This window comes from Pongo pygmaeus, chromosome 6, assembly GCF_028885625.2.
Source record: "Pongo pygmaeus isolate AG05252 chromosome 6, NHGRI_mPonPyg2-v2.0_pri, whole genome shotgun sequence".
NCBI classification, from domain to species: domain Eukaryota; kingdom Metazoa; phylum Chordata; class Mammalia; order Primates; family Hominidae; genus Pongo; species Pongo pygmaeus.
The window spans coordinates 28,500,497-28,525,129 of NC_072379.2; the positions used below are offsets into that span (position 1 = coordinate 28,500,497).

Sequence of the window (24,633 nt, forward strand, 5' to 3'; positions counted from 1 at the left end):
TGTTGTTCACTGGAATCATTTGCAGAAGAATAGGGGTGGCTCTGCCGGGAGAGAAGCATGGGGACCACACATCCTCATTGGCTCAGAACTGAGGGGTTTCCTGGGATATGGGACTATTGGTGCTAAAACTGGAGAGTTCCGGGCGATCCTGGATAGTCGGTGACCCTGGAGAGAAAGTTAGAGGATCAGAGTCCAGCCCACCTGGTTTCCCAGCCCTCACTATGTGGCAGATATGAGGATGCTTCCTTGGACCCCGATACATGAATGAAGGGGGCCTGCATCAGGAAAGCAGAAGCTGCAGCCCGAGGTCAGTGTGTGATGAGTGCTGTGGGTGGGCACCTCCACCTAGTCCGCTTCCAGGGCTGCAAAGGCTGGAAAGCTGAAACCTGCATTTCCCAGGCTCTTGGACATGGAGGAGTTGAGGCCCCCGCTTCAGTGAGTGCTGCTAGCCGGGGGCACAGTGGGAAGGGTTGGGTCTTTTGCATCAGGGTTCCAAGGCATGGCCATTCAGTTTGTGGGTTTGTTCCAGGGATTTACAAGCTGATATGGGGAAAATCTGACCATGAGGTGGCAGTAGCACACACTTGCTTCACTGGGCAGTACTTTGACAGGTTTGTAAGCAGGGAAGGTCCCTCGCAGCAGAAGCCAGGGAGGGCAAGGGAACTCTGGGGGCAAGATCTTGTGTGAGGAGGTGATGTTGCTCAGCAGCGTAGCCCAAGGAGTCTCTGGGTCAGGGTGCTCCCAAGGGCAGAGAACATTTGGGGGCCCTATAATGACAAGGCTTTCTATCTTTAACGCATGAGTAAGAGCTGTCACGTGAGGTTTTGCAAGGTAGGCAAAGCAGGCAGGCTCTAAATGGCTAAAAATCTCTTTGGGTTATTTAAAAAATAATCAGGTGTGTAAAAATTTGAGTTTGGCACCACTGGGCTTTTGAAGTAACAGGGCTCAGTTTGCTGTAAAGAAAGAAATGGGCTGGGTGCAGTGGCTCAAGCCTGTAATCCCAGCACTTTGGGAGGCTGAGGGGGGCAGATCACCAGGAGTCAGGAGTTTGAGACCAGCCTGGCCAACATGGTGAAACCCTGACTCTACTAAAAATACAAAAACTAGCCGGGTGTGGTGGCAGGCACCTGTAGTCCCAGCTACTGGGGAGGCTGAGGCAGGAAAATTGCTTGAACCTGGGAGGCAGAGGTTGCAGTGAGCCGATATTACACCACTGCACTCCAGCCTGGGCAACAGAGTGAGACTCTGTCCAAAAAAAAGGAAAGAAAGAAAGAAAAGAAAAGAAAACAAAAGAGAAAGAGAAAGAAAGAAGGAAGGAAGGAAGGAAAGAAAGAAAGAAAGAGAAAGAAAGAAAGAAAGAAAGAAAAAGAAAGAAAGAAAGAAAAAGAAAGAAAGAAAGAAAAGAAAGAAAGAAAGAAAGAAAGAAAGAAAGAAAGAAAGAAAGGAAGGAAGGGACAGCCCAGGGGCCAATCCTCAGAGGCTATATTTATCTCCTCTGTGTAACAGTGGGGTGGGGGTGCATTTTGGAGGCAGCTGCTTCTTGACCCCTGGTGTGCCCTTCAACTCAGCAGTTCCTCCCCCTGCTCCCGAACCCCACAGCCCATTTCTCTGGAGTGCCTGGCTATGTGGTTTGTTTATGTCCCTAGCGTATCTGTTCTGGGGTCCTATTCTGGGTGTCTCTTCTGAGGACCCAGACTGTAGCTTGTGCCCCTGCCCTTCTCATGATTTTGGGGGGATCCTAGTCCCCAGTATTCAATCCCTTTCTGCCTAACATGGCTAGTGTGGTTCCTGGTATCTGGAATTAACCCTCCTGAGGAAAATAACAGCTGACATCCGGTCTTGATGCCAGGGAGACAGCAGCCAGCACCAGGAGCTCTGGAGGGCTTGGGAGGGGGTGGCCTCCACTCAGCTCCTGCCGTGTAGGGTTGGCCAGTGTCTACAGTTTCAAAGAAAGAGATTCTTATGTAAAATAATTTGAGTCTTGAATGTTGGCTCATTTAACAAAAACAAACACAAAAGAGAGAGGGCCAAATGAAACATGTCTGTTGGTGAGGGTGCTAATCTGCAAGGGCCATTGTAACCCAGTACCCTGGACTGGGCACTTTGACAGCAGAAATGTATTGTCCTGCAGTTCTGGAGGCCAGGAGTCTGAGATCAAGGTGGCAGTGGGGTTGGCTCCTTCTGAGGACTGTGAGAGAATGCTGCGTTCCAGGCCTCTCTTCTTGGCTTGTAGATGGGCCATCTTCTCCTTGCATCTTTCCTCTATGTGTGTTTCTGTGCCCAAATTTCTTTCTTTTTTTTTTTTTTATGAGGACACTGGTCATGTTCTATGAGGGCCCACCCTAATCACCTCATTTTACATGTTTTTTTGTTTGATTTTTCTTTTTTTTGACAAAGTCTCACTCTGTTACCCAGGCTGGAGTGCAATGGCATGATTTCAGCTCACTGCAACCTCTGCCTCCCAGGTTCAAGCGATTCTCCAGGCTCAGCCTCCCAAGTAGCTGGGATTACAGGTGTGCACCACCATGCCCAGCTAATTTTTTGTATTTTTAGTAGAGACGGAGTTTCACCATGTTGGCCAGGCCGGTCTTGAACTCCTGACTTCATGTGATCCGCCTGCCTCGGCCTCCCAAAGTGCTAGGATTACAGGTGTGAGCCATCGTGCCCGGCCTTCATTTTACTTTGATTACTTCGGCAAAGAAGGTCACATTCTGAGGTACTGGAGGTTAGGATCCCAAGAAAGGAATTTTGAAAGGGATACAGTTCAGCCTAGGACAGTGAGACGTGTGGAAAGGGCCCCAGGTCACGGCTGCTGGAGGATCCAGGACTAATGAGCAGCTAAAGGAAAGAAGGGCTGGAGAAGAGCAGATTTCCAAAGGCCTGGGCACCCTCCCATTTAGGAAGCCTGCCCCAGAAGTCCCTTTGTGGCAGCTTTGAAATGCACCTTTCTGGCCCAGGCCAAGGGCTGTGCTATTGTGATGATGTGTGAACCAGAAGACACCCATTGGTGTGCCCGTGACACATCTCACAGACCCAAGACCGTCCTCTCCTCCCAGAAGTGAGTCAGCGAGTTTCAGGATCAGAGCATCTGGGCAGGTGACAGGTCAGCGATGTCCCTTCTGCACAGTTCCCAGGGTGTCTGGGATGGATTAGCTGGGCAGCAAGATCATAGAGCAACCAGGCCCTAAACTGCTCCAACGAGGAGGCAGGACTTTTCCTCCCTGCCCTTTTCAAACTTGCTGTGGTGGATTCCTTTTTTTAGTTCGGGGAAGATTGACGATTTCATTATTTGTGGCACTCAGCAACAAATCTCAGAGTTGCAGCTAAAGTGAGCTCTTTCCCCACGCTGCATCTTCTGCTCTGTTATTCATCATGTTTAATCATTCGCTTACCTCTGACTGCTGCCCGCCTTGGGAGGGCAGGGTATTATGGACTTGGGACAGTTTTACACTTTAGAGGCTGAGGGGAGGGGACTGTGTTAGGAAGGAACGGGGCTGGGGTGGGAGGGCCATGGCTCAAGGTGGGCGGGAGCCAGTGAAGCTTCAACGGAGGCAACAGAATGACCAATAAAGGGAAGTGACAACAAAACTCTCCTGGGACCTCAAAGGCTGGCCCTGTTTGCCAAGAAAATCTCTCATAAAAGGGGTGAGACTTAATGCCAAAAAGAAAAGGAGAGAAACGGCCGGAGGGTTCTCTGCCAAGAGAATGTTGAAGAATTTAATTCCAGATGAAATGTGCTCTTGTTTGTGTACAATTAATTTTCTCCCCAAATGAAAGGTTTTTTCTGTCACACGAGTGTTTCAATAGCAACCACGTAATTAAGGTAGCATGTGTCTCTTCAGTTTGGGAAGCGGCTGTTTGTGTTCACTTGTTGGGGAAGCACACATTGCTTGGACTTGTTCCTGGGTCTAAGAAGGTAAAAAACAAAACAAAACAAAACACACAAAGAATGGAAGAAAACATCTCCAAATAGAGACTTGGCTCCCGTGGGGATAATGTCATCCGGAAAATGTGAGCAGGACCTTCCCTGAGAACCAAGAGGCCTGAGCTTCCTGGGATGGGAGGCTGTGAGGAGGAGAACTTAGACAGTTTCCAGAAATTCTAAAAATGGAGTCATGAATTCAAATGCCCGCGGGGGCCAGGTAGAAGGTGTATGTCCTGGAAGGGGTTGGCTGTAGTTTTTCAATACAAGTGTGTTTTGTTTGCATAGCAATACACAGGTGTGAAAACTTTAGTTCCACAAAGGAGTATGCACTCTCATTTGTGTTGAAATTTATGGATCTCTTAATTTAACTTTCGTGGGTGTTTTTTCCTTTTAATAAAGAGATGGTGTATTACTTTTCTACTGCTGTGTAACAAATTGCCACAAACTTAGGGGTTTAAGAGAGCAACCATGTCTTATCTCACCGGTTTTCCAACATGATGTGGCTGGATTCTCCTCTGACGGTCTGACCAGGCTAACATCAGGGTATCTGCCAGGCTGTGGTTCTTATTTGGGACTTGCCGGGTGCAGTGGCTCACATCTGTAATCCTAGCACTTTGGGAGGCTGAGGTGGGAGGATCACCTGAGGTCAGGGGTTTGAGATCAGCCTGGCCAACATGGTGAAATCCCGTCTCTACTAAAAATACAAAAATTAGCCAGGCGTGGTGGTGTGTGCCTGTAGTCCCAGCTACTCGGGAGACTGAGGTGGGAGAATCGCTTGAATTTGGGAGGCAGAGGTTGCAGTGAGCCAAGATCACACCACCACACTCCAGCCCGGGCGACAGAGTGAGACTCCCTCTCAAAAAAAAAAAACAAAAGTACATTGTGTTACCCTAAAACTATCTCTTTCACCCCATGTTGCCCATGGAGCAGTGGTGAAGGGCTCTGTCCTGGGGGATAAGTCTACACTGGGCTGCTCCCAGCCCTTGGAAGTAGATTAACTAGGCTGAATGGAGGAGGAAACCGGGCCACAGCGAGATATGCATGTCAATGAGTCAGCAGAAAAGGAAGACTCCCCCCAGTTAAAGAGAAAAATGAGGCTAGCCAGGTGTGGTTGCTCACGCCTGTAATCCCAGAACTTTGAGAGGCTGAGACAGGTGGATCACCTGAGGTCAGGAGTTCAAGACCAGCCTGGCCAACATGGAGAAACCCCGTCTCTACTGAAAATACAAAATTAGCTGGTTGTGGTTGTGCACACCTGTGATCCCAGCTACTCAGGAGGCCAAGGCAGGAGAATTGCTTGAACCCAGGAGGCAGAGGTTGCAGTGAGCCGAGATTGCATTATTACACTCCAGCCCGGGCAATGAGCAAACCTCCGTCTCAAAAAATAAATCAATAAAAATTTTAAAAATAGAGAAAATGAGGCGAGTGGGAATACTTTTGCTGAAACATATGCAAGGAAGTCTTGTTGAATGATTGCTGAGCAGGGATGTTAATAAAGAGCTTCTGGAAGTGTGGGGTGAGGACACCTCACTGTCACGTGGTCACCATTAGCCACTGCACCTGGCCTGGACTTTTTAAGCGCATAATTGGATAAGCAGGCATTGCCAGAGGGGAGTGTCTAGAGAGGTTAGGAGTAAAGCATTCAGAGAGGAGGGAAGGAAGAAAAACAAAGAGGGTGATTTAAATAACTGAGGTCCCTGATTACAAACTCCCCACTGTCAATTTCATTCTGTCTCTACGGAAAACAGACAACTGATTCATTCTGGCTACTTCCTATTGAATAGGGGCACAGTCAGGGGGCCGTGGAATGAACCTATCCACCCGGAATTGAAAGTACTCGAGAGTCCCTGGACTTAGAGAAGAGATCCGCTGGAGCATCATGGGGAGTGTGTTACAGCAATACAGTCCACAGCAGAAGAATAATCCTATCCTTGTAATCATGAGCAACTTTTCCCACCAGGAGGCCTGATACAAATCATGAGGAGAGCCATTGATTTAAAGACATTGTGGGATCAGACATAGCACTGGACTGGTTTGCTTGTGCATGTCTTGTAGGGCTGAGGATGTTTCCAGAGTTATCCTGGAAGTACACACAGCAGTCGATCTTTTTTTTTTTTTTTGAGACAGAGTCTCATTCTGTGGCCCAGGCGGTAGTGTACGGCTGTGATCTCGGCTCACTGCAACCTCTGCCTCCTGGGTTCAAGCAATTCTCGTACCCCAGCCTCTGGAATAGCTGGGATTAGAGGTGTGCACCACCACGCCTGGCTAAATTTTTTTTAATGTTTAGTAGAGATGGGGTTTCACCAGGTTGGCCGGACTGGTCTCGAATGCCTGGCCTCAGGTGATCCACCTGCCTCAGCCTCTCACAGTGGTGGGATTACAGGCGTGAAACATCATGCCCATCCAGCATTCAATCTTAATTATTAAATGGATTAATAATAAATTCTGCACTATCAATTGTACCCCGCGGCCTCTATGGTGATCTGACAGCAGAATGGTTAAATGTATTTAACAGGTTACAGGAGGAGCTGTGAATAATCACGAAGGAGGTCCTGACACATGTGCATTGAACAAATAAATATGAATGTAATATAAGACCAGTGTTCATTTTGGGATGCAGATTTAACATTTAAATGTACAGGCTTGAGCCACTGTGCCAGGCCTGCTTTTTAATAAACTTTTACACCTGTTCTGCAACTTGCCTCCTTCTGGCTTTATGCCTTATGACCCTCAGTCGAATTCTTTCTTCTGAGGAGGCAAGAATTGAAGTTGTTGCAGATGTGTACAGATTCATCACCAGGAACTCGGATACCTACCACCGGCAACAGGTGGAGGATGCTAGGTGAAAATGTTATGTAAGCTGCATGGTTTTTACAAATAGTAGTGGTTTTCATGTCCAGCCACATCCACTGCACCTTTCCTGTATGAAAGTCCCGTCAATAAACCTTTGCTGTCTCCAGATCTCTTCTTCTACCTCTTCCACATGGTGCCTTCCCTACTGGTGTAAAGTGGGGTCCTGCAGGGCACCCTCTCCCTGCATTTTTTTTTTTTTTTTTTTGAGACAGAGTCTCACTCTGTCGCCCAGGCCGGAGTGCAGTGGCACGATCTTGGCTCACTGCAAGCTTCGCCTCCCGGCTTCAAGCGATTCTCCAGCCTCAACCTCCCTAGTAGCTGGGATTACAGGCGCCCATCATCACGCCCAGCTAATTTTTCTTTTTTTTTGGTATTTTTAATACAGACGGTGCTTCGACATGTTGGCCAGGCGGGTCTCCAAATCCTGGCCTCAAGTGATCCCCTTCCCTCGGGCTCCCAAAGTGCTGGGATTACAGGCATGAGCCACAGCGATGGAAGATTCCCGCTGGAGAAAGTGAGTGGAGGTGCTCCTTGAAGAAACGGGAATCCCACCAATCTCAGGGGTCCTCTCCTGGCCTGCGGCCCTGGATCGTCCAGCCTGGGCCGAGGAGGAGAGCAGACGTCGCCCTTCTTGGCTGGGGCAGAGGGTGTGGGTCCCGTTTCCCCAGGGTTCCCAGCCATTGGCTCCACTGGGCAGCGCCCGGCCCCGCCCAGCCCCTCAAGGTCTGGCACTCGCCCTCAACAAAGATGGCGCGGACGGCCTCAGGCGCACCACGGGACATGTGCGTCACGCGACCCACCTGCAAGGCTCCTCCCGCGGTGCGCTTAGCCCCGCAGACGGCGGCCGAGCAGAGGAGCGGGAAGCGTGCTCTGGTCTTTGCCCTGGCGGCGCTCTAGCGCTGTTACGGGGCTGCGCGCTGGCTGCAGGGCAGGATGCTGTACCCCCGGGAGAGCCCGTCGCGGGAGCTCAAGAAGCTGGACGGCCTCTGAAGCTTCAGCGCCGACTGCTCCGACAACCGGCGCCGGGGCTTCTAGGAGCAGTGTTACCCTCGTCCGCTGCACGAGGTGCGTGCTCGGGGCAGGGCCGGCAGGCGCACGGAAGCCCGGCGGCGGGAGTGGGAGTAGGGGAGCACGGTCACCCCCTCAGGCTCCTTCACCTGAGCGCCTTGAGACTGGGAGCCCAACTGGGAGGAGGTTAAAGGTCAGCGGGCTTGGGGACGCGGGGTTGGAGGACAGGGGGACCAGGGGGAACCAGAAGGGCCGAGGCAGAGGATGCAGGAGAAGGAGGAAGCACTCCTGCCGAGCCCCCTCCCGAGGCGAAGGCTGAGCCCTAGCAGTGTCCTATTTTTTATGTTTATTTTTAATTTTTAAAATTGTTTGAGACTGAGTTTGGCCCTGTCGCCCAGGCGGGAGCGCAGTGTTGCAATCCTAATTTCTGACCTCAAGCGATCCTCCCACCCCAGCTTTGCAAGTTAGCTGGGGCCACCACGCCTGGCTAATTAAAAAAAAAATTCTGACCAGGCTCGGTGGCGAACGCCTGTAATCCCAGCACTTTGGATGGCCGAGATGGGCAAATCACCTGAGGTCAGGAGTTCGAGACCAGTCTGGCCAACATGGTGACACCCTGTCTCTGCTAAAAATATAAAAACTACTTGGGTGTGGTGGTGCATGCGTGTAATCCCAGCGACTTGGGAGGCTGAGGCAGGAGAATTGCTTGAACCCAGAAGGCAGAGGTTGCAGTGAGCCGAGATCACGCCACTGCACTCCAACGTGGGTGACAGAGTGAGACTCCATCTCAAACAACAACAACAACAAAAAACAACTTACTTTTTTTAAGATATAGGGTCTCACTATGTTGCCCAGGCTGGTCTCGAACTCCTGGTCTCAAGCCATCCTCCCACGTTGACCTCCCAAAGCGCTGATTATAGACATGACCCACCCAGACACTCATCTGGCCAGAGCAGCAGGCGCTGCACAGAGCTGGGCCCAGGGATGGGGAGGAGGGGACAGTTTAGACGTCATGAGGTCAGCTCTGCCTAGGCAGGAAGTTTCCTTGGTTTTCAAGTTCAGATAGAGGACAGAACGTGACAGGCCAGGGACGCCACCCCTGTTCCCCTCCTCACTTGGATGTGGTTAGCAGAGAAGTGGGACCAGGTGAGATCTGAGCCGCTTTTGCCTGATCTACATCCTCTTTTTCTGACTTTGCGGCATTCAGTACAGGAGGAAGAGAGAAGAGGACTGGGTGCCTGTGTGTGCCCCACTCACAGTGTCCTAAGCAAAGCCCCCCCATGCCCCCAACCAGCCTTCCTCCCTGTGCCAGGCAGTGGGTCATCTGTCTCTTAGTTATGGGTCTGAACCTTCTTGCCTCGGGCTGGGATGTGGCCCTGGGCTCGCTCCTGTCTCGGGAGATATTGGGCCCCATCCACTCTGAGGAGGAACTCCTGGCCCCACTGGCCCAGGTGCACAAACCGCTCTGGCAGTTGACCTGTCATCAGCGAGTAATCTGTCGGTTCTGTCAAGAGTCCCCGCTATGTGTCAGGGCTTCCGCTAGGCCTGGGGACACAGCTGTGCAGCACACTGGTCCCAGATCCCTTTGGGGTCCTAGGAGCTGAGCCCGGCCCTTCTCTCCACAGTTGGGCCCCACCCTGGACATGCCGGTTCCTTCCACCTTCAACGACATTGGTCAGGACTGGTGGCTGTGGCATTTTGTCGGCCAGGTGTGGTACGAATGGGAAGTGACCCTGCCAGAGCGACGGACCCAGGACCTGCACACAAGAGTGGTGCTGAGGATTGGCAGTGCTCACTCCTATGCTGTCGTGGTCAGTGTGGCCAGGAGGAGGCAGGGTAGGTGGGTGGGCATGGCTGCTGAACAGCATGGGACCCCCAACTGCCACCCACAGCCTATCTTCTGGGGTGGGACAATGGGGTGCCCTGCCTTGTCCTGGGGGCTGTGCCCTGTGTAGGGGGATAGGTGGCCTGCTATACCCCATTGGGATGTCATTCTTCCCGTCTGGCTGGCAGGCCCCTGAGCCCCATGCTGCAGGTTATGTGAGGGAGTGCCTGATAGCAGGACCCCTTCTCGTGCCCTGACCTGACGCCCCTTCCCCATATCTCCTGTGTCTGCAGTGGGTGAATGGGATCGAAGCACTGGAGGGTGAGAGGGGCTATCTCCCCTTCCAGGCCGACATCAGCAGCCTGGTCCTAGTGGGGCCTCTGCCCTCCCACCTCCGCATCACTGTCGCCACCAACAACACACTCACTCCCTCCACCCTGCCACCAGGGACCAATCATGATATGACCGACACTTTATGTGGGTACCATCCTGCCTCCACCGCGCGCACGCACCTTCCTGCCCAACCTTGTAGTCTTCTTGCTAGGGTCAGGGTGGCCTTCGCAGAGTGGAGGCCCTGGATCTGGGGAGGCTGGGGAGGCCTGTGAACTGAGGTAAGGGACCCAGGGCAAGGGCCCAGCGAACCATAGTCCTCCCACCCTAGGTATCTCAAGGGTTACTTTGTCCGGAACACAGACTTTGACTTCTTCAACTATGCAGGACTGCAGCGTTGTCTGTGCTTCTGTACACAACACCCACCACCTACATCGATGACATCACCATCACCACCGGCATGGAGCATGACAGTGGTGAGGGTTTCTGGTAGGACCCTCCCTCAGTGGGGCCAGGGTGACTCTGTTTGTTCCCTGTTTGGAAAGTTCTCCCAGGAAAAAGGTGCTGCCAGCATCTCTAAACCCTCACAGGTTCCCATCCCCCTAGGAAGCTAAAATCCAGCTTGTCTGAGCGGGCACCGGCTCCTGAAATCACCCATGTGGTTGACCTGGCTTGGAGAAGAGCGGTCTGGCCTAAGGTCACACAGCTCAGGGTGGCTGTCCTTTCCCTTCCCCACGGTGCTGCTCTCACTCCAGCTCCCCTTGCTACACATCATGCTCAAGGAACAGGCCGCTTCAGGGGGCTGGGCATGGTGGCTCACTCCTGTCGACCCAGCTCTTTGCAAGGAGGCCCTGGTAGGAGGATCACTTGAGGCCAGAAGTTCAAGACCAGCCTGGGTAATATAGCGAGACCATCACCACAAAAAATTAAAAAATTTGCCTGGCATGGTGATATGTGCCAGTAGTCCCAGCTGCTGAGGCAGGAGAATCACTTGAGCCTGGGAGGTCAAGGGTGCAGTGAGCTATGACGGCACCACTGCACTTCGGTCTGGGCAACAGAGGGAGACCCTGTCTTGTTTTGTTTTGTTTTGTGATAGAGTCTCGTTCTGTTGACCAGGCTAGAGGGCAGTGGTGTGATCTCGGCTCACTGCAACCTCTGCCTCATCGGTTCAAGTGATTCTCCTGCCTCAGCCTCCCGAGTAGCTGGGATTACAGGCACCCACCACCACGCCCAGCTAATTTTTGTATGTTTTTAGTAGAGATGGCATTTCACCATGTTGGCCTGGCTGGTCTTGAACTCCTGACCTCAGGCGATCCACCCACCTCAGCCTCACAAAGTGTAAGGATTACAGGCGTGACCCACCGTTCCCGGCTGGGATACTCTGTCTTTAAGAAAAAAAAAATTAAGTTTTTTTACTTTTTAAAAATATATCTTTTTCTGAAATGAGGCCTTGCACTGTCGCCCAGACTGGAGTGCAGTGGCGAGATTATTGACAGCTGTTGTGGGACCACTGTACTAAGTTTAAAAGAATTTAGGCTGGGTGTTGTAGCTAATGCCTGTCATCCCAGCACCTTGGGAGGCGAAGGTTGGCAGATCACTTGAGCTCGAAAGTTCAAGACCCGCTTGGGTAACATAGTGAGACTGTGTCTCAAAATAAATAAATTAATTAAATTAAATGAAAAATAAATAAGAATTTAAACAAGAATCACAAGGCAAAGACAATGCAGCATAGAGCAATTGCAAAGGAAAAGTATTTTGGAAGTTAAGTGCAGAATAGCCAGGGCACAGTGGCTCATGCCTGTAATCCCAGCACATTCAGAGGCCGAGGCAGGTGGATCACCTGAGCTCAGGAGTTCAGACCAGCCTGGCCAACATTAGCTGGGTGTGGTGGCGTGTGCCTGTAATACTGGCTACTCAGGAGGTTGAGATGGGAGAATTGCTTGAACCCGGGAGGTGGAGGTTGCAGTGAGCTGAGATTGCAACACTGCACTCCAGCCTGGGTGACAGAGCGACACCCCGTCTCAAAAAAAATAGTGAAGTGCAAAATACACAGTTCACCCTGAGAGAGAGAATTCAGGGCAGGCTGCTCAAAAGGATGAGACAGCGCTGATTATTACAAGGGAAGCTCCCTTTAAGGAGCTGGGAAGAGGTGTTACTCTAAGCAAGCTCTGGGTCGTCCTCTTGGTGCACATGCACAGTAGCTGTACTTGCTTGTTCACAGGTCGCGTGTCTCAGTGCCGTAAGGATGCGGTCACTTTCTTGACTGCTTACCCTGCCTCAAGATCGTAGCTCACTGCAGCCCCGAACTCCTGGCTCAAGCAATCCTCCCACTTCAGCCTCCCAAGTAGCTGGGGCTACAGGGGCTGCTGGGGCTGCAGGCATGCACCAACATGCCTGGCTAATTTTTTTGTATTTTTAAGGAAGAAGTGGTTTCCCTATGTTACCCAGGCTGGTCTTAAACTCCTGGGCTCAAGCGATCCTTCCACCTCAGCCTTCCTAAGTGTTGGGATTACAGGTGTGACCACTGTGCCTGGCCAAAAAAATCTTTTTTTAAATTTAAAAAGAGCGCCAGACACGGTGGCTCATGCCTGTAATGCCAGCACTTTTGGAGGCCGAGTCGGGTGGATCACCTGAGGAGTAGGTGCGACTTCTACAATTGGTTTGGTGGAAATCAAATCCAAGTACTACTACAGCCAATGGACAGGGGACCAGGCCTTCTGTGATGGTGAGTGATAGCATCCCCAAAAGTTAAAAATACCAAATGCGTGACAGTTCTCCCTTGACTGGTTAATAGGGTGATAGTCACTAGTCCATCGAGATGTCTTATTTAAGGGGAACATGTGGGCAATCTTAGTTTTATGGCCCTGAGGTAAGAACCAGATGCCAGGTATAGTTGCAGTATAGTCACCCCCAAGTATTATGGGCCTGGAGCAAGGAGGGTAACACACCCAAGCGGGATGATGATTTCTCGGAGGTTGGTAGATTAAGATACCAAAATTTGGTAGGAGATATCCATATTGGGAGGGTGGTTTTGACTGAAATGTGCTATTCCAATGAACCAATGAATGTACTATGTAATATTAAGGATTTTGAGTACTGGTCGATATCCATGTGGAACTAGTTCTATATGTAAGTGTAGTATTATGTACGATAGTTAAGAAATTGCTAATACTTATATTCATGTGGAGCAAGCTTGTAATGTCATATAATCTGAGAATATACTGTGTACAATTGGGCATTGATAGTGCTGTATATTCATGGAGACTAGCAATAATGCACAAAGTACATAAAAGTATTAGTGTATTAGTGTTGATGGTCAGCACTTACATAGTAGTTAAAATGCGTGCCAAAAAGAATACAGAGAATAGTTTAATTAGAATCTTGGCTTTGGGTGTTGATGGTGAAGTGGGAATGCTTTTTCTCTGAGTTGCCCTGGGGAGGGGACTCTCCATTTCTGCTTTACAAGACTGATGTATTGGATTATACTACAAGGGCAGTTTCATTTAAGTAGTTTATTTTCGATTAGGGCGGTGAGTGGTATGAGGGCAAGAATAATAGAGAAATATATCTTAGATGCTATCTGTCCAATGGTAATAAAAGGCTGTTCAACTGGCTGTCCTCTGATTCATGTGAGTGTGAATAGGTCGGTGACTAAGATTCAGAACAGATACTGACTTAATGGGTGAAATATGATGCTTTGTTGTTTGGATGTGTGGAGTGCAGGAATAACTGCTAGAATGAGAATGGATAATAGAAGGGCCAGTACGCCTCCTAATTTATTGGGGATGGATCATAAGATTGCATATGCAAATAAAAAGTATCACTGTGGTTTAGTGTGGGGCAGGGTATTTAGGGGGTTGACTAAGGTGTAATGATCTGGGTCACCCAGGAGGTCAGGCGAAAACAGTACTAGAATTATTAAAAGGAGGAGGAGAAAAATTAAACCTAGAATATCTTTGGTTGTGTAGTAAGGGTGGAAGGTGATTTTGTCAGAATGTGATAAAATTCCTGAAGGGTTATTAGACCCTGTTTCATGTAGGAATAAAAGGTGGAGAAGTGTTAGCGCTATGATGATGAAAGGTAAGATGAAGTGGAAGGTGAAGAATCGTGTAAGAGTGGCTTTGTCAACTGAAAATCCACCTTAGATTCATTGGACAAGGTCAGTTCCAATATATGGGATGGCTGATAGTAGGTTTGTGATTACTGCAGCGCCTCATGGAAGAACAATGGATTCATTGGCCTCATGGAAGAACATAGCCTATAAATGCTGTTGCTGTGGTTGTGAGTAGAAGGATAATGCCACTATGTCAGATTTCTAAATATATGAATGACCCATAATATAAGCCTCCGCCGATGTGTAGGAAGAGTCAGATGAAGAGTGCTGAAGAGCCGTTAGTGTGAAAATAGCGGACTCTTCAGCTGTAGTCCACATCTCGGTTAATATGGGTGACTGAAGAGAAAGCAAATGAGGTATCTGGTGTGTAGTGTATGGCCAGAAAGAACCCTGTGATGATCTGGAGGATTAAGCAGGTACCAAGAAGTGAGCCAAAGTTTCATCATATAGAGATATTAGATGGTGCGGGGAGATCAATGAATGAGTAATTAATGATTTGTATTAGTGGGTTTGTTTTACATATAATGGTCATTAGTGTTCTTATAGTTGAAGTACAGTGATGGTTTTTCATATCATTAGTCATGGCTATAACTCATGTGGGAATAATGACATATGCTTTATTCTTATTAAGTGTTCTTTTGTTACGGGATTTGTAGGTTTTTCTTCTAAACCTTCTCCTATTTATGGGGATTTAGGGTTAATTCTTAGTGGTGCTGTAGGTTGTGTTGTGTTGAATTATGGTGGGGCTTTTATGGGATTAATAGTCTTTTTTATTTATTTGGGGGGGATGATGGTTGTTTTTGGATATACTGTGGTGATGGCTATTGAGGAATACCCTGAGGCATGAGGATCAAGTATTGAGGTTTTAGGAACTTTATTACTGGGGATACGAATAGAGGTGGTGTTACTTTGATGAATGGTGAGTATGATGGGGTGGTAATCATAGTTAATTTTATTAGTGTGGGAAGTTGAATAATTTTTGAGGGTGAGGGGCCAGGGTTGATTTGTGAGGATTCCGTGGGTGCTGGTGCTTTATATAATTATGGGTGTTGATTGGTGGTGGTTGCTAATTGAACATTGTTTGTTTGTATTTATGTTGCAGTTGAAATTACTTGGGGGTAATAGAGTAGACAAGAGTAAAGTTAAAAAGGGTGGAATAAAAAAAGAAGAAATAACATTTAATTAGGCCTTTTTGAGTAGTTATGGTAATGGAGGCTGTGATTTGGGTCTGTGAAATTGTCTTTGGTATGGACTTTTCTAGTCAAGTTAGATCTAGCAGAAGTGATGCCAGGTTTTGGCTTGTAGATAGGTTTGAGTGAGGGGTTGTAGGATGAATTGTGATTGAGTAGAATCCTAATATATTGGAGAAGTTGAATGTTTGTAATGGATATGTTATCTTAAGATTATTAGTTATAAAACTAAGTTCCATTGCCAGTAAGAGTCCTAGGATGGTTACACCCAAGGCTGTAAGTTTTGGTTGTTTGGGGGGATGAAGTTAGGGATAATGCTATTGGTGATGAGAAACCCAGGGAAGATACGGCAGACTATAAAGCATTTAATTGGGTTTATTAGGGAAGGGTTATTTTCATCAATGCTGATTAGGGTTGGGAAGCGGCGTTGTCCTATTAGAGCAAAGAAAATAATTTGGATACTATAGATCCTTGTTAGGGAGGTAGCAATAAGAGTACTAGAGAGGGCTGAGGCTTTGGTATATGATGTGTTTGCAGTTGTGATAATGAGGTCTTTAGAATAAAAGCCTGTGAGGAAAGGCATAGCCGTAAGTGCTAGGCTGCCAATAATAAGAGAGGAGGAAGTAAGGGGTAAAGTCTTAAATAGTCCTTCTATTTTTCGGATATCTTGTTCATCGTTGAGGTTATGGGTGATGGATCCTGAACATATAAATAATATAGCTTTAAAAAAGGCATGGGTGCAGATATGTAGGAATGCTAGGTGTGCTTGATTAATGCCAGTTGTAACTATTATAAGGCCTAGTTGACTTGAGGTGGATAATGCTATGATTTTGTTGATAACATTTTGTGTTCGAGCACAAATTGCTGTAAGTAAGGTGGCAATAGCCCCTAAACACAGTGTAAGGATTTGGATTAATATACTATTTTCTATTAAAAGGTGGAAGTGGATAAGCAGGAAAACTCCTGCTACAACTGTAGTGCTAGAGTAGAGTACGGCTGCGACTGGGATTGGGCCTTCCATGGTGGAAGGAAGTCGGGTGGAGGCCAAATTGAACTGACTTTCCCGCTGCTGCTAAGAGAAGGCCAATTAATGGAAGAAGATCGGGGGAAGGATTTGGGATAAATGCTTGTTGAGGTTCTTATGTATTGCAGGATGAGAGGAATCATGCTATAGCTAAAATGAAGCCAATATCGCCAATGCGGTTATATAGAATCGCTTGGAGGGCTGCTGTATTAACATCTGCTCGGCCCTGTCATCAGCCAATCAGTAAAAAAAGACATAATTCCTATGCCTTCTCATCTGACAAGAAGTTGAAAAAGGTTGTTGGCGGTAACTAGAATTAATATTGTAGTGAGGAAAATAAATATTTGAAAAATTGATTAATGTTGAGATCTGATTTTATATACCATATTGAGAATTCTCTAATAGATCAGGTGACAAATAGTGCTACTGGGATAAATTTTATGGAGAAGTAGTCTAGTTTGAAGCTTAGTGAGAGATTAAGGTTTGGATTGTTATTCAATATCAGTTTGAGATGATGGCTTCGTGGTCTATATACACAAACATTGTGGGAATGAAGCTAATGGTGAAGGTGCATGCGGTAGATATTTTTACGTAATATGGATACGAGTTCTTGTGAGAGTTGATTAAGGTAGTAATGATTGTAAGGTTAAGGAGATTAAGTTTATAGTAATGGAAAAATACATGATTATTACTTGTATTTGGAGTTGCACCAATATTTTTGGTTCCTGAGACCAATGGATAGCTCTTATCCTCTAAAACTTGAGAAAGCCATGTTGTTGGGCACGGGGGCATGAGTTAGCAGTTCTTGCATACTTTCTCAGTAAATAAGAAATTGCAGACTTCTGTTACTAGACCCACAATCTAATGTTCTGATTAAACTATATTCACAGGGTATAAAACCTATAATAATTTTAGGGTTTAGTGATAATAGGAGAATAGGTGCAAGGTGTACAAGTATTAGCATATTTTCTCGTGTGGAGGAAGGTTTAATACTGTTAATGTAATCTGTAAGTGTTCCTTGTGTTGTGATAAGCACGTATAGGGAATAAAGGGCTGTGATTAATATATTCGTCCTATAAGCTTATTGATGATGTTTGATCAGGAGAATGAAGCTACCCTTACAAAGAGTTCTATTAGATTAATGGTGGGGGGTAAGCCAAGGTTAGTAAGGTTTGCTATAAGTCATCAAAAGGCTGTTAGTGGGAGTAGTGTTTGAAGACCTCAAAAGAGTAATATGATTTGGCTATGGATTCACTCATAGTTTGAATTTGCTAGGCAGAATAGTAAGGATGAAGTAAGTCTGTGGGCAATTATGAGGGTGATTGCACCGGTAAAGCTTCAGGGAGTTTGAATGAGGATAGCCATAATAACAAGTGCTGTATGACTTACAGAGGAATATGCAATAAGTGATTTTAGATCAGTTTGTCATAGACAAATAGAGCTTATCATAACTATCCCTCATAAGGATAACAGGAGGAAGGGGTAAGGTGTATATTCTGTCGGAGCTGAGGATAAGGGTAAGCCGTATTATGCCATAGCCGCCTGGTTTTAGGAGAACTGCTGCAAGTACTATTGAGCCTGCAATAGGGGTTTGTACGTGGGCTTTAGGAATTCATAGGTGAAGTCCGTGTAGGGGTATTTTTACTGTAAAACCCATAATACATGCTAATCATATAAGGTTATTGGATCAGGAAATTAACAGTTCTTGGGTGGTAAATATTATTATCGTGTTCAGTGAAGCGAAGGTATTTTGAGTATAAATAAGTATAATAAGCAGGGGGAAGAGATCCCACTAGTGTATAAAATAAGAAATATGAGCTTGCATTGAGGCGTTCTGGTTGGTTACCTCAGGGGGTGATAATAATTAAGGTAGGGATAAATGTAGCTTCAAAGAGAATACAAAATATAATTAGCTCTGTGGCTGTGAATTCCATAATTAAAGAAAATTGTAGGGAAATCAATATGGAAATAATAGAGCTTTTTCCATGGGGGTGACTCACTGGAGAGGTGGTACTGGCTTGCTGTAATTATAAGAGGTAGTAGTCAGGCTGTTAAGATTAGAAGGGGTGATGTCAGCAGATCAGAAGAGAAAGTTAATGAGAAGTTGAATAGATTGTCATTGAATTGATTAAAAAATAATAGGGCAATGAAGCTGATGATTAGGCTGTGAATAGTCATATTGATTCAGATTATAGAGTTTTTAGAGAGTCATTTTATTGGTAGCAGTATAATTATTGGAATAATAATAATTTTTAGCATTGAAGTCAATTTAGGTTATGTATATAGTCTAGGTCATAGGTGTTGGAAATTGAAACTAGTATGGCAAGGCCCGCTGTGGCTTCGCAGGCAGCAAATACTAGGAGGGTAATGGGTATTATGAATGCTAGGGTGAAATGTATATTTAAAGTTATAAGGGTATTTATGATGAATAATGATAATATTATTCCTTCTAGGCGTAGTGGGGATGATATCAGGTGGGATCGAAGATTAATATCCCCAGAAGTGATGTGTTATATGCTAATATGATATTGATACAAATAGAGGGCATTTGGTAAATATGTTCTATCATAATCTAATGAGTCAAAATCATTCATTTTGACTTAAACTATCTACCAATTCAGTGCAATCTAATCCTTTGGGAGTTCATTCATAAGTTAACCCTAGAACTAAAATTATAACTAGTATTAAGGGCTGTGCTGATTATGAGTGTCAGGGTGCTTGTTTGAAGGGCTCATGGCAAGGGTAGTAGTAGGACAATTTCTAAGTCAAATAGGAGGAATGTGATGGCTACTAGAAAAAATTTTATGGAGAAGGGAATGTGGGTGGAGGGTAATGGGTCAAATCCGCATTCATAGGGGCTGGATTTTTTTATATAAATATTAAGTTGTGGGAGCCAAAATGTAATAACTATTAGTGATAGGGCTAATAGGGCATTGACTGCTAGGGCAGGTTAATTACTCTTTTTCAGATGTTGTCGAAACTGATTGGAAGTCAATGGCACTGTTTATACTAAAAGAGTAAGATCCTCATCAGTAAATAGAAACATAGAAGAATAGTCATACTACGTCTACAAAGTGTCAATATCAGGCCACGGCTTCAAAGCCGAAGTGATGGCTAGATGTAAAGTGTTATTTTAATTGGCAGGGGAGACAGATAGTGAGGAATGTTGATCCAATAATGATGTGAAGTCTGTGAAAGCCTGTAGGTGTGAAGAATGTTGAGCCATAAATTCCATCAGAAATAGCAAAGGGAGCCTCCAAGTATTCTGAGACTTGTAGGAGGGTGAAGTAAATACCGAAGGTAATTGTGATAAGTAGTGCTTGAATTATTTGTTTTTGATTATTTTCTATTAGGCTGTGATGGGCTCAAGTAATTGAAACCCCTGATGCAAGTAATACAGATGTATTCGGGGCGGGGGGGTACTTCCAGAGGGTCGAGGGAGAAATGCCTGTTGGGGGTCAGTGTCCTCCTAGGTCTGGAGTTGGGGCTAGACTAGAATGGTAGAATGCCCAGAAGAACCCAGCAAAAGAAAAACAAAAAATTACTTCTGAGATATTAAATAGAACTATTCCATATCGGAGGCCTTTTTGGACAGTTGTTGCATGGTGGCTTTGAAATGAACTTTCTCAGATAATGTCATGTCACCATTGATATATAGTCAGTGTATTGTTTAGTAGGCCTAAGGTTAAAAGAGTAATAGAGTTAAAGTGAAATCATAATAGCTAGGCCAGATGTTATTAGGAGAGCTGAGAGAGACCCTGTTAACAGCCAAGGGCTGGGTTTCACTAAACGATAGGGGTGTGTTTGGTGGGTCGTTATGTGTTGTCATATAAATAAAGGCTTACTAATAGCATAAAGACACAAGCTTGGATATGGGCCACAGCGAATTTGAGAGTGGTCAATAGAATTAGAATAATAAGGGTGATTGAAGCTGTGGGAAGGTTAATAGTTGATAATACCAGTGTGGTTCCTCCAGTTAAGTGTATGAGTAAGTGACCGGCTGTAATGTTGGCTGTTAAACGTACAGCTAGTGCCATTGGTTGAATAAGTGGACTAATGGTTTTGACGATTACTAGTATAGGGGTAAGTGGAATGTGTGTGCCTGGTAGTAGGAAGTGAGCTAAGGAGTTTTTAGTTTTCCAGTAGAAGCCTGTGATTACTGTGCCTGCTCATAAGGGGATTGCTATACCGAGATTTATTGATAATCAGGTAGTTGGTGTAAATGAGTGGGGTGGAAACCCAAGGAGATTGGCTAAGGCAATAAAGAGAATTAGGGATATTAGTATAAGGGATCAGGTTCATCCTTTAATAGTATGTGTGATTATTATTTGTTTTAGAACAAGTTGAACTAGTCATTGTTGAATAGAAATCAGTTGGTTATTGATTAGGTAGTTGGAGGTTGGAAGTAGTGTGGTGGGAAAGAAGATGATTAGTGCTGCTGAGGGTAAACCTAGGATTGTCGGGGCAGTAAATGAGGTGAGCAGATTTTAGTTCATTTTAGTTCTCAAGGGTTGTTAACATTTTTGTGTTTTAATTATTTTTGGTGTAGGGGGTGTGTGGTAAATGAACTTTGATAGTTTTAATTGAATAATGGAGAATAAAGTTATGATTGTTGATATAGTAATAATAGGTCATGTGGAAGTATCTAGTCGAGGCATTCACTGTAGAGAGGTATGATTTCTCTCAGTCTTTAACTGAAAAGGTTAACACTGGGGTAGCTTTACAGTGATATTATAGTGCAGATATAGACCAAGTTTTGAAAGTTTTTAATGGGACTAATTCTAGAACAATAGGTATAAAACTGTGGTTAAATCCACACATTTCTGAGCATTGTCCGTAGTAGATGCCTGATCATGTAGCAGGTAAGGCAAATTGGTTTAAGCGTCCAGGGAATGCATCTGTTTTTAACCCTAGTGAGGGAATAGTTCATTAGTGCAGGAGATCTTCGGGTGCGATTAGCATACGGATGGGAATTTCTCTTGGGAAGATTGTTTGGTTATTGACTTCAAGGAGTCGAAGTTCTCCTCATTTTAAGTCGGCTGTTGGAAGCATAAGAATTGAAGCTTAATTCTTCATAATCTGTGTACTCGTAGCTTCAATACCATTGATGTCCAATTGTTTTAACAGTGAGAGAAGGGTTATTGATTTCATCTGTTATATACAGGATACATAGGGATGGGAGGGCAATTAAGATTAAGCTGATGGCAGGCAAGATAGTTCAGACAGTCTCTAATTCTTGGGCATCTGTGGTGCTAGTATGAATTAGTTTTGTTGTGTTAGAGAAATAATGTATAGAACCAGGGAACTAATTAGGAAAATAATTATAAGAATGTGGTCATGGAAGGCAAGTAGTTCTTCTGTAAAAGGGGATGAAGCGTCTTGAAGACCTAATTGAACTGGATGGGCCATTAAGATACATAGGGCTTAACCTATAACTTAACTTTGACAAAGTTATGAAATAATTTTACTAATACCGAGAAACTTACAGAGGTTATGGGATTGGCTTGAAACAGTCTGTGGAGGTTCGATTCCTTCCTTTTTCACTTAGGTCCTCATGTAGGTTGGTTCTTCGAATGTGTGAGAGGGTGTTGGACAGCCATACAGTCATTCTAAGTCGGTAGATGGTTGTGCAATTGTTAGAACTTTTCGTTTTGAAGCAAAGGCTTCTCAGATCATGAAAATTATTAGCATTACTGCTGTTAGGGAAATAAATGAGCCTCTGGATGAAATAATATTTCATGTGGTGTATGCGTCGGGATAATTGGAGTAACATCGAGGCATACCGGATAGGCCGAGGAAATGCTGCGGGGGAGAAAGTTAAACTGACACCTCTAAATATGATGGCAAAGTCAATTTTAACACAGATTTGATTAAGTGTATAACCTGAAAATAGGGGGAATCAGTGGACAAAGCCTCCTATGATAGCAAATACGGCTCCTATTGATAAGACATAAGGAAATGGGCTACAACATAATATGTGTCATGTAAAACAATATCTAGTGTTGAATTGGCTAGTACAATGCCGGTTAGACCTCCTACTGTAAAAAGGAAAATAAATCCCAGGGCTTAGAGTATTGTGGGAGATCATTTGATGTTACTGCCATGTAGTGTAGCTGATCAGCTAGATTTTGACACCAGTAGGAATAGCAATAATTATAGTAGCAGAGGTGAAGTATGCTCATGTATCTACATCTGTTCCTACTGTCAATATGTGGCGAGCCCATACAATAATCCCTAAGAAGCCAATTGATATTATGGCTTACACTATGCCCATGTACCCAAATGGCTCTTTTTTTCCAGAATAGTATGTTGTGATATGGGAAATTATCCTGAAGCCCGGTAGGATGAGGATACAGACTTCAGGGTGACCAGAGAATCAGAGTAAGTGCTGATATACGATAGGATTTGCCTCCACCAGCTGGGTCGAAAAAAGTAATATTAAGATTGCGGTCAGTTAACGGTATTATAGTGTCGGCGGCTAGGACTGGGAGAGAAGGGAGTAGGAGAACCGCTGTAATTAGGACTGATCAGACGAAAAGGGGTGTGTGACATTGGGACATAGCTGGAGGATTTATGTTAATAATTGTGATAAAGTTAATGGCCCCTAAAATAGAAGAGACACCTGTCAAATGGAGTGAGAAGATGGGTAAATCTACAGAGGCTCCTGCATGTGTTAGGTTTCCTGCTAAGCGGAGGGTAGACTGTTCAGCCGGTTCCAGCACCAGCCTTTACTACAGTGGATGCAAGTAATAGTAGGAAAGAGGGTGAGAGGGGTCAGAAACTCATATTATTTATCCGGGAAAATGCTATGTTGGGGGCGCCAATTATCAGAGGGATTAACCAGTTGCTGAAACCTCCAATTATAATTGGTATTACTATAAAGAAAATTATGAAAAATGCATGACCGGTAACGATGACATTGTAAATTTGATCATCTCCTAGTAGAGTACCTGGTTGGTGAATAAGGAGGCTTAAGGCTGTAGCCACTATCCCTGCTCATGCACCAAATAGCAGGTGTAATGTCCCGATATCTTTATGGTTGGATGAGAACAATCCACAGTTGGTGAACATAAGTGAAGTGAGAAAAGGTAAAAAGGCTGAGTAAGCATTAGACAGTAAATCTAAAGACAGAGGTCAAGGCCTCTTTTTAGCAGCCCCGAGGTGATTTTCATGTTGCATTGCAAATTCAAAGGAGCACCTTCAATCCTGCTGGGGCTTCTCTGCCTTTTTCCCCCAGAGGCGGGAGAAGTAGATTGAAGCCAGTTGATAGGGTGTTTAGGTGTTAACCAAATTTTCGTGGGTTTAAGTCCCACCAGTCTAGCCATGGCTTAGCTTAATTAAAGTGATTGATTTGCATTCAACTGATGCAGAATACAGTTTTGCAGTCTTTAGGTTTTTTGCAGAAACTAAGTATAATTCACTTTTTAAGAGCTTTGAAGGCTCTTGGACTTACTTAACCTAAATTTCTAGATTATAGGTAGCGTTACTGGAGAGATTGGTAGGAGGAGGGTAGAGAAGATGGTAAGTGGGGGGAGAAGTTATACGGGTTTTGTATTTTCAAACTATCATTTTATTTTTATATTATTGGATGTGGGGAATATTGTCACTGAAGTGGAGTAAACTAAGCATATGTAAATATACAGATTGAGTAGAGTTATGATAGCTATAATGATTGGGATAATAAGACTTATTTTTTGTAAACTCTTGAATGGTGATTCATTTAGGCAGGAATCCTATGAATGGAGGTAAACCTCCTAGGGATAATTGATAGAATTATAGATACTAACCATGTTAATTTGTTTCAGGCGTGGGATAGTGATAGGGTTGTGGTGCTTGAATTCAGGCTGAGTGCTAGGAATACAGTGGTGGTTAAGATGAAGTAAATAGGTTAAAAATGGTAATGTTTGGGTTATATATTAGTACTGCTCTTATTCAACCTATGTGAGTAATTGGGGAGTAGTCTAGAATTTTACGTCGTTGTGTTGGGTTAAGTCCTCCTCCACTGCCCACCGTAATAGGTAGGATTGAGAGAGAGAGGAGGATGTTGGTGTTTACTGATGGAAAAATTTGATGTATAACCGAAATAGAAGCTAGATTTATCATGTGAGGAGGAGGATGCCGGATGTTAGGAAAGTTCCTTGAGTTACTTCTGGAGCTCAGAAGTGAAAAGGGGCTATCCTTAGTTTTATTACTAAGGCTGTTATTATTATTAAGGATGAAAATTGATTAATAGTATTTATTATTGTTCACTGTCTGAAACAGGTTATTGGAGAGAATACTTATTATGAGGACTATAGATGTGGTTGCCTGTATAAGGAAATATTTAGTGTCTGTTTCTGTAGAGCGGGGGTTTATTTTTTTAAT

General features: G+C 45.2%; 2 pseudogenes; one reads left to right on the forward strand and one right to left on the reverse strand.

The window, feature by feature from the left end:
* The first annotated feature begins 7,711 nt into the window (after nucleotides 1-7,711).
* The window catches only part of LOC129041370 (beta-glucuronidase-like), a 49,072-nt pseudogene continuing 32,150 nt past the window's right edge, over nucleotides 7,712-24,633 (forward strand).
* On the reverse strand, nucleotides 20,085-20,960 carry LOC129041369 (ATP synthase subunit a-like; annotated as a pseudogene).